This window comes from Solanum dulcamara, chromosome 6 (genome assembly GCF_947179165.1).
Source record: "Solanum dulcamara chromosome 6, daSolDulc1.2, whole genome shotgun sequence".
NCBI lineage: Eukaryota > Viridiplantae > Streptophyta > Magnoliopsida > Solanales > Solanaceae > Solanum > Solanum dulcamara.
In genome coordinates this window covers 60,031,190-60,041,984 of record NC_077242.1, presented here as the reverse complement: position 1 = coordinate 60,041,984, position 10,795 = coordinate 60,031,190, and positions in this window count along the sequence as shown.

The following is a 10,795-nucleotide window of genomic DNA, read 5'->3' as shown; positions in this document are numbered from 1 at the left end:
AGATACTTGTTCTTTATGGTGATCTTATTCAATTGTCGGTAATCTATACACATTCGGAGCAACCCATCCTTCTTTCTAACAAATAACATGGGAGCACCCTATGGTGATATACTAGGCCTTATAAAGATTTTATCCAACAAATCCTTCAATTTCTCTTTCAACTCCTAAAGTTTCGCTGGAGCCATATGGTAAGGAGGAATAGAAATAGGTTGAGTATCGAGAAGGAAATCTATGCCAAAGTCAATTTTTCTTTCGGAAGGAACACCGGGCAAATTATCAAAAAATACATGGGGAACTCATTAACTATAGGGACCAACTCAAGAGTAGGAGTTTCAGAATCAACATCCCTAACTTGCACAATATGATAAATTCACCCTTTGGAAATCATCTTTCGGGCCTTAATACATAAGACGAATCGACCCTTAACCACCGAATCCTTACCCTTCCATTCAAGAATAGGCTCATTACGAAATTGAAACTTGACCCTATGGGTTCTACAATCAATAGATGTATAAGCAGCATGTAACCAATTCATACCAAGAATGATGTCAAAATCAGTCATGTCTAGTTCAAAAAGATCACATGGAATAAATTTGTGCAAGATCGACACGGGACAATTTCTATAAACTCTCTTGCCTAATAACGAATCACCAGCGAGAGTATAAATCGAAAAAAGTTCTAATAACACTTCGAGACACATATCAAATTTCATAGAGAGGTAAAAAGTAACAAAAGAAAAGTTGGAACCCGGATTAGGCAATGAATAAACATCAAAGTTAAAGACCTATAATATACCCGTGGCCATATCAGGAGTCTCATCCACATCTTGTCTAGCATGAAGGGCATAGAATTGGTTGTTGCATTGGTCACCCTTAGGTTGAGCTTGAGCACCTTATTGTACTTTGCCTCTTTATGGATGACCTTCTCCACCTTTGTTGGAAACATGAAGGCACTCAGATTTCTTAGTGTCGTATCTTGTCACATCCATAATAAGCACTTGTTTCCATCAAGCATTTCCCTCAATGATTCTTTACACACTTAGGAAAAGAAGGGATACTAGCATTCACACCTTTTCCTCCTTAAACTTTAGCGTATGGTACTCTATTTTTAGCAAACTTCTTCCTCAAATCTTGGCCTTATTGAAATTGGTCACTCCCACTACCACCAGTCCTAGCATTGGACAACTCACCTTCATACTGAGCGCTCTTAGAATTCATCATTCTCATCTCTTTGAGCTTTTCTCTTCAATTTATTTGGAAAAATTCATGAGCCAGGATATGTCCATCTCCTTAACAAGCATAGTAGTACGAAATTTCTTAACAACCAAGTCACACACCCCTGATATGAATTGACTCATTTGGGCACATAGATCGACAATCAATGAAGGAACATACTTGGATAGCTTAGTAAACCTGAGGGAATATTCCCTCATTCTCATAATACCTTATCAAAGATTAATGAACTCCAACACTTTAGCCTCTCTTAGCTCAAGAGGGAAAAGGCGGTCAAAGAAGGCAAGCTTGAAGGCTTTCCATTTAATCGGACCTTTGTTAACCCTCTACAATTTTTATTGAGTGTACCAAACTTGACCAACACCCTTGAGTTAATAGGCTGCCAACTCCACTTTCTCCTCCGAAGTCACCCCCATGATACTCACTATTTTATAGACCTCATTAATGAACTCTTAAGGGTCTTTATCTTGAACCACGAAACTCAAGAGGATTTATTCATGAAAAATCCCTCAGTCTTAAGGCTGGAGTAGGAACATTAGGAGGAGCCATAACCCCTTGGTTGGCCACCACTTGGGCTAGCATGGTAAAAGTGATCTGTAACTCCGCATGTGTCACTTGCAGGGGAAAAAGGCCATTGCCTTGAGGAGATGGGGAATCTTAGGCTTCATTAGCATAGTTCCCCCTTGGCAACGATGGTCTTCTTGGAGGCATTTTTCTAAATATTGCAAAGGAAAAACACATGGGAAAGAAAGTCTTAGAACACACTTTATCATACGACATAGATCATGAAAGAAGTAAGGATTACTAAAATGTCTTATAGCCTCTAATTTATAGATGTGGCGCACTTCACAACCATGAATAAGACTCTACTTAACGCAGCATGTTAGACACCCTAGGATATCCTAAACCTTGTACTCTGATACCAAGTTAGTCACCACTCAACCTAAGGACTAGTCGTAACATGGCCATCAAAATCCCGAAGGGATCCAATCAAGCCTTTTGACATATTATTAAGCATATATAAGATAAAATAAATTGCATAAATAGCATACAAAGAGTCTAAACAGGAATCATAAAAGAAGAATGTAACTTGACGACATAGACTCATTAACATTTGTCCAACTAATGCCTCTACTAAACGAAGGGGAGGGGTTTAAGACATATCTCTAGCTGACCTAAAAATCAAAACAAAACAAGTCTTTAGAATAGAACAAAGTCATAACTCGTCCTCGATAAGATGAGGACTCACCAACAACTCCAACAATTAGAAAATCTACTAGCCACATAAATGAGTATGATCCTCAACCCCTACACTATGAAAAGATGTAGGCAATAAATATACATTAGTACATTTGAATGTACTAAGTATGTGGGCATGACATGCAAAATAAATATTAAAATGCAATGATCAAGGATGTACATAATAAAGAATATCGGTAAAGTTATGAGGACAATATGATGATCAAAGCATTTAAAGGACTTATTTGGAAATCATAAAATAATCTGATGAGCATATACATATTTGGGATAGGAACATAACCGAAAATAAGACCATGTGAGCTATAATATGGAATCCCGTTGTCTCCCCATATAACGAAGAAAAGGAGAATCTACTTGTCAAGGTATACTCTACCCCACTAGGTTGGTCGTACATAAGCTATATGTGGATCCACTAGCTAAGCCATGAAGACAACCTATAGTGGAACATAGTTTAAGGGACAAAAGGCTGCTACTAAGGGTTATGGTAGAGCCCCCACCTCAAGTCCGCTCGGTGCTAAGTCAAATCCCATAGAAAACATACATAGTATAAAAATCATAATGAACATATACTATAAACATAATCAAAGATTTGAAATTCATAGAGTAGCTCATTTCATAATATATTGCAATGTGAGAACTGGTATTTCATCATTGCAAATCATACTTGCATAATTCTTATCATGAGATTCCTAGGTCACCATATAGGGCCCTAAGTCTCCATTCTTCATAACTTGCATGAATATCATAATTTGATCATATTTGAAATTTGTAGTCATGATTCATACTTAGATTTAGAAGAAAACTTGAATACTTAATCAATTTGATTGAAAACCATAGAATACCTTGAAATCATTGAACTTCATACTCATACTTCACGTAATTCATTATAGAAAATAGCTTCATGCATTGGCATTCATAATTCAACTTAAAATCATGTGATTTACGTATAAATATACTTATAATGATCATTAGTAATGATTAAAAATATAATTGAAATAGCCCAACACAATTCATCAAAATTGAAGTTTAAAAGTAATGAGATTTCATGAGATTTTTAAAGTAAATCTTGTACTCCATGAGTGAAAGGGATTCATGAATCAAAACACATATACCTTGATTGAAATTTGACTTGAATTTGAGAAAGAAGGCTTGATCCTAAAGAAAACCTAACCAAAGCTTGATGAACTCTTGAGGAACCTTGGGAGCGAAGTCTAAAATTTGTTTGGGGAAATAATGAGACAATAAAAGGGTTTAGGAATATTTAGAACTTAATACTTACTGAATCTTGTCCTTAAAAACATCCACATAAATTAGTAGAATATAGGGAAAATACCAAACTGCCCCTCTTTAAATTTTGAGTCGGGCAACCCTATGACAAGGTTCTACAAATTGTAGAAGCAGTGACGAGTCATAGGAATGACTCATCCTGCAGGCCCTAGAAAAGACTTGAAAAACAAGTCTCTGAACTTTCTATACAAGTCACATAGATGACCCATCGTCACTTCTATGAGTCATCGATTGGACTCATCTTGCAGGCTTGAGAAACCTGCAAGTCGAAGGTCTCTGAAGTTTCACCACAACTCATTTTTATAAGTTATCTTCGTTCCTATGAGTCGTCAAGTGACTCGTCAACCCTTCTTTTTCCTTAGTCTATTTTCCATCCCTGAACTCATATCCATGACTCATCTCTATGACTTGTAAAAGTCCCTACGAGTCATAGATCAACCCATAGACTTGGGGTCAATCGACTTTTCCTTGAGATTTTTCTTTTATTTGACTTTTCATCTTATGAGGTCTTACAAGGGCAGTCACTCATGTAGTGACTCATCTGAACACACTTGTAGCAGCCACTAGTTCTATCACGACACTTCCCCAAGTGCAGTCTACCATATTACGTGAAGAACATTCGGCCACACTTCCTTGAGACTAAGAACCTTGGGCTCTAAAGTTCACGTTACTCTGAGACCTTTGGTCATTCCTATTATTCACTGTCGGTGCACTTGCTGATAATGGTGCATAGCCCAAAGATCTCCTCTGAAAGAATGTCTAGTTTCCATTACCATTTTTCTGGTGGTTAGTCTCATTACCTGCATACCTTGTTTTCTTATGTTGGTTCTCTTCCATATCTTTCTTCTTGTCATCCTAAAAATGTTGTGCATATACCATAAGTTTGGAGGTTTCCATGCCAAAAATCAACAAGGCGGTCTTGTACTCTTTTTTCACATGTTTGCCTAGGCTAGAGACAAACTTTCTCATCTTCGATCTCATATCATGAACCATCTCTGGAGAATACTTGGACAGTTGGATGATCTTAAGATTGTACTTATTTACTGTCAACCCTTTTTTTTTAGATTCATAAACTCTTCAACCTTTGCTTCCCACAGCTATCGCAAAAAAATGGTCTTGGAATACATTCTCAAAATCAACCCAAATAGTAGGCTCAATATTCTTTCCACAACTCTCCTCCTACTGGTTATACCAAACATTAGCCACATCTTTGAGCTGATAGGAAACAAGCTTAACTCTCTCAACCTCAGTCACATGCATCGCTTTTAAAATCTTCCATATCTCGTCGATAAAGTTCCAGGGATAATCCTTAACCTTGGACCCAGTAAATACCGGTGGTATCATCCTCAAAATGTCCCTAATCCTTGTAGTAGTTGAATGTTGTTGAGAACTAGAGCTAGGGAATGGAGTGCTTTGATGGCTTTTTTGGGCAGCCATCAACTGGGTAAGCATGGTGATATCTCATCTAAACTCTGCCTTAGAAGTAATGGAAGGCTAAGCAGTATGTGTATGGGGAACCTCTTGAGTCCCACTATCATTCTCAAGCTCAGCTGCTTAGGCTTTATTCCTTTTCTGTATTCTAGATGGTGAAGGTAGTGGGTGAAATTTCAGGGTTGGCGATGTTGGTTTGAAGGCACGATCTAAAAATTTGAAAATGCACGAATTAGAAAGATTTTATAGAGTACAACTCTATAGAACAAACTGGAGTATAAAAAAATGAGACAATTTCTAAATTCATGTAGCCTCCTCATTATTGATATAGTGCACTTCACACCTATAAGTAGGACTCTACTAGAATCAGTTTCATAGACATCCTAAGACTTTTGAACTATGTACTTTGATACCAAGTTTGTGATACCCTGAGTCTACACCCTATGAGTGGTCAGAACTCAAAAACTATTGATGGTCCCAAGCGAACCCTTGACCTGGCTAATTAATCAGTGGAAGACTCAACATAATAGAAACAGAATCATAAGGGTGAGCATTTAAAATACATTAAAATTTCATACATATCAAAATTAAGTCTACAAATATATAATGAAATAAAACAGACTTTGTAAGGTTTAACCGATTAAATTCTATCTATATCTATGAAGCCTCTAAAACTAATAAGATAAGTACCGGGATCAATCCACGTCTACCTCAAAATAACTAATGAATAAGGAATTGATGAAACAAAGAAACTAAAGAAGCTCCTCCGAAATCAAGAAGGTCTCACTAACAAACTAGATGAATGGGATCTTAACGATATGCCTATTGAGGATCTCTAATACCTGTATATGCATCATAAAATGATGCAGAATCGAAAAATGTCAATACATGAAATATATATACGGTATGTAAAATAGTTGAAAGAAAACATATATTGAACTAGAATGAATACTAAAGTAACTCAACTCATATAAAGCATGCAAATAAGAAATACGTCAATGCTTTGTAAAATATAAGTAAGTGAATGCAACTCAAGATAAAAATAATGTTTACTCTTTAGTGTGTTACTCTAACCGATAACCATCACTGTGAGATTCGTGATGATACAATGAAATGCTCTCTTTACCAGAGTCGTCCAATACCTTGTCAGAATAAGGGACGCAAACTCAACTCATGGGTCCATATAAAGTCCATATCAGGGAATGAAGTGAGAAGTCGCCTGAACCAACAGGGTGATCCTATCCTATGTTGTCTACATAATTTATGAGGTTCGAGTTATCTAAAATTTTACCCAAATAGGTGCTCAATACTACTCCCAAAATAATGTACAATAATTCTCATATACTCAAGTGGGTAAAATACTTAAAATAATATCTCATTTAGTCTCATTGGACTTTACTCAGTTTAACTCAACTCTTCTCAATCTCAGTAAATGCATTAAAATATAGTTTTTATTTCTCAACTCAGTCTCAAGATAAATAAATGTATAATTACTCTTGACTCCTTTAGACTTGATAAGAATCATGTGTAAGCTCATAAATATAAAGTGCTATAACTCAAGTGATATAATGTGCTCAAAATTCTTTGCTCAAATCAAATGCATGGATATTTTGATATTAATGCTAAGTATATGTGTTCAGTGGTACCTCTCACAGAGTCCAGTATGTAAATATTTTTTCTCTACTTTCAGGAAGTATTATTTTTCCAGATTTATCTTCTATCACACAACCTATTTTCCTGAATCTTACCTTTAGCTATGAGTGAGATAGTTAACTTATGCTTAACAGGTTATACTTTAATCCTTTCATGAGATACAGATTAGTAATGTCACAAGATTCATTAAAGAATATAGTTCCTATACCAATAACTGCTCATATTAAGTTATCTCTGAAACGAGCATTTCCACCATTAAAATCAACAATTGATTTAAACACGTTCTTATTGCCTCTCATATAATTTGAACACGCACTATCTGGATACCATTTTTCTTTTGATTTTGAGTGGTGTTTCTGCAAAAAGGGATTACTTTCTTTCACGTACCCATGAATTCTTGGGTCCTTTAGGGTTAAAGACATTTTTAGGAATCCAAACCCATTTTGAGTACATCTAAAATGTTTATGACCAGGTTTTCCACAATAGTGATATGAGGAGAATAATACATCTTGTTCCATTCTAACCAACTAAAATTTTAACTACATCTTATTCCATTCTCCATGACACTCCTTTTTTTAGTCTTCTTTCAAAAAAAATTAAATTTACACCTTTCAATATTTAGTATGTTGAATTCCATTTAGTTATTTACATAGGTTTTTTGCTTCACTACACCGGTGAAAATCTTCAACACTATTACTTTTATCTTTAGCAGGTTTTGGCTCCTTTCGCCGGCACCGAAGAAAAAATAAGCCAATTTTTGCTTTGCTGATTTCTGTTTGTTTCTTGCCAAATTTCAGAGAAAAATCAGAAAACCAACACACTAAGTAAAACCCAAAAAGGGTAAGATACAAACTTTTTAGACAACCATAAGCTTTGATTGACTTCTTCTTGACTTGTACTATCCGAAGCTTTGCGGTTTGCTGTGGCAGCGCTGCTAAGTGTCAATGCCAAAAGCAGCACCATTTACCTATGAAGGAATTTTGCATTTTCTGTAGAGGTGTCATTGTTGTTGTTGTTGTTGCTTCTCTTTTGCTTTCATCTTTCGCAGGTTACAAAATAGTGCACGTTTCATCAGATCTGATTGTCTCTTTTAAGTATTAGCTCGACATGGGCAAAATTGGTAAAGGATTCGAGGAAATCTCGCCTAGTACAGCCATTGTTTCCAGCAATCCATCAGCTCTGGTTATCCTCTTCCTCAAGCATGGGATTCGAAGCTGCTCCAGAGAAAGGTGTGAACAGTATTTTTTAACGGCATTCAGGTTTGTTTCAACTGGAATTGGTACCTCCGGTTTTTATATCTTTTCATATCTTTCCATATCTATTCTTTGCTCACACAGTTGTAGTTATATTTTACTGACCTTAGACCTTCGAATAATTTATTAGTTCATATGTATTTTCATGGCTTTGGATACTGATAGTAGACTAGGGTCATATTCTTGCTCGGGGATGGGGGCGGGGATGGGGATGGGGATGGGGGTAAGGAGGGGCAAGTGGGTTAAAGGAGCATCTAGACTGAGAGTAGGTTCTTGGAATATTAGAACATTAACGGGAAAATCAATGGAGCTTGTTAAGATTCTAAAGAGGAGGAAGATTAATATAGCTTGTGTCCAAGAGACTAAATGGGTAGGTTCCAAAGCTAAGGAGATAGATGGGTATAAGCTTTGATTCTCTAGTAGATCGAAGCATAGGAATGGGGTAGGAATTTTAGTAGACAGAGATTTAAGGGATCAGGTGGTGGAGGTTAGCAGAGTTACTAATAGGATGATATCGATTAAGTTGGTCATTGAAGGGATCACGTTAAACATTATTAGTGCTTATGCACCGCAAATGGGTTTAGCCGAGGAAGATAAGAGGCGCTTTTGGGAGGATTTGGATGAGTTAGTGGGAGGCATACCGCCTACCGAGAAGCTTTTCATGGGGGAGACTTCAATGGGAACATCGGATCTATTTTGGGAGGATATGATGATGTGTATGGAGGCTTTGGCTTCGAGGATAGAAATGGTGGAAGAGTTGCACTATTAGATTTCGCAAAAGCTTTTAGGTTGGTGATAGCCAATTCGAGTTTCCCAAAGAAGGAGAACCACTTGGTAACCTTCCATAGTTCGGTGGTTAAGACTCAGATAGATTTTTTACTTCTTAGGAGGATGATAAATGTCTATGCAAAGACTAAAAGGTCATTTCGATCGACAACCTTACGACCCAACATAAGCTCTTGGTGATAAATTTAGGGAACAAGATAACGAGAAAGAAGAGGGTTAGGGATGACCGACCTAGGATCAGATGGGGGAGTTTGACCCCGACTAGTGCCCTGGAGATGGGAGAGAAATTAAAGAATATGGAAGTCTGGGGTAGTAGTGGGGATGTGAACAGTATGTAGGATAGAATGGATAGTTGTATTAGGGTTGTAGCAAAGGAAATGTTAGGAGTCGCGATAGGTAGCCATGGTCAGCACCGAGGGGACTGGTGGTGGAATGGAGAAGTGTAAGGGAAGGTGGAAGAAAATAAGATGGTGTATGCGAAGTTGGTAGAAATCAAGGATGAAGTGGAGAAGTGGATGAATAGGGAACTTATAAGATAGCAAGGAAGAAGGCAAAGTCGGTGGTTTCGATGGCAAAAACAGCAGCTTTTGAACGCCTTTATGCAGAATTACAAGCAAAAGGTGGGGATAGCAAATGGTTTAGGCTAGCTAGGGTATGAGAGAGAAGAGCATGTGATGTGGATCAAGTGAAGTGCATTAAAGACGAACATGGAAAAGTATTGGTAATGGAAACCCTCATTAAATAGAGATGGCAGTCATACTTCCATAAACTCTTGAATGAAAAAAGGGACAGAGAGATTGTGCTGGGAGATTTGGAACATATAGGAAGGCATCATGATTTTAGGTGTTACAGAAGCATTACGATCGAAAAGGTTAAGGGTGTTGCGCGTAGGATGCGCTAGGGAAGAGCTACCGAACCTGACAAGATTCTAGGAGAATTTTGGAAGAGCGCGAGCTTGGTAGGTTTGGAATGGCTGACTAGGTTATTTAATGTCATCTTTAAGACAGCAAAGATGCCCGAAGAATGGAGGTCGAGCGTAATGATTCCTCTATATAAAAACAAGGGGGATATCTAGAGCTGCAACAACTATAGAGGTATCAAGCTTCTAAGCCATACTATGAAAGTGTGGGAAAGAGTGGTAGAGATGAGGGTGAAGAAAGGTGTGTCTATTTCAGAGAACCAGTTTGGATTTATGCCGGAATGCTCAACTACAGAAGCCATTCATCTTATGAGGAGACTAATAGAGCAGTATAGGGAGAGGATGAAGGACTTGCATATAGTATTCAACGACCTAGAAAAGGCTTACGATAAAGTCCCAAGAGAGATACTATGGAAATGCTTGGAGGATAAAGGAGTACCTCTGACGTACATTAGGGTGATCAAGGATCTATATGAGGGTGCCAAAACCAAGGTAAGGATAGTAGGAGGGGACTCAGAGCACTTCCCAGTGGTAATGGGGTTGCATCAGGGTTCAGCTCTTAGTCCATTTCTATTCGCCTTGGTGATGGATAGGTTGACGTGACAAATTCAAGGTAGTGTTCCATGGTGTATGTTTTTCGAGGATGATATAGTCCTGATCGATGAGACTCATAGCGGAGTTAACGCTACGCTGGAGGATTGGAGATATACCTTGGAGTCTAAAGGGTTTAAGCTGAGTAGGACCAAGACAGAGTACCTAGAGTGCAAGTTCAGTGAGATACCTCAAGAGGATAGCGTTGAAGTTAGGCTTGGTGACCAGGCCATCCAAAAAGAATAGTTTCAAGTATCTTGGGTCTATCATGCAAGGCAGCGGGGAAATTGACGATGATGTCACACAACATATTAGGGAAGGGTGGATGAAATGGAGGCTCGCTTCTAGTGTGCTATGTGACAAGAAGGTGATACCACAACTTA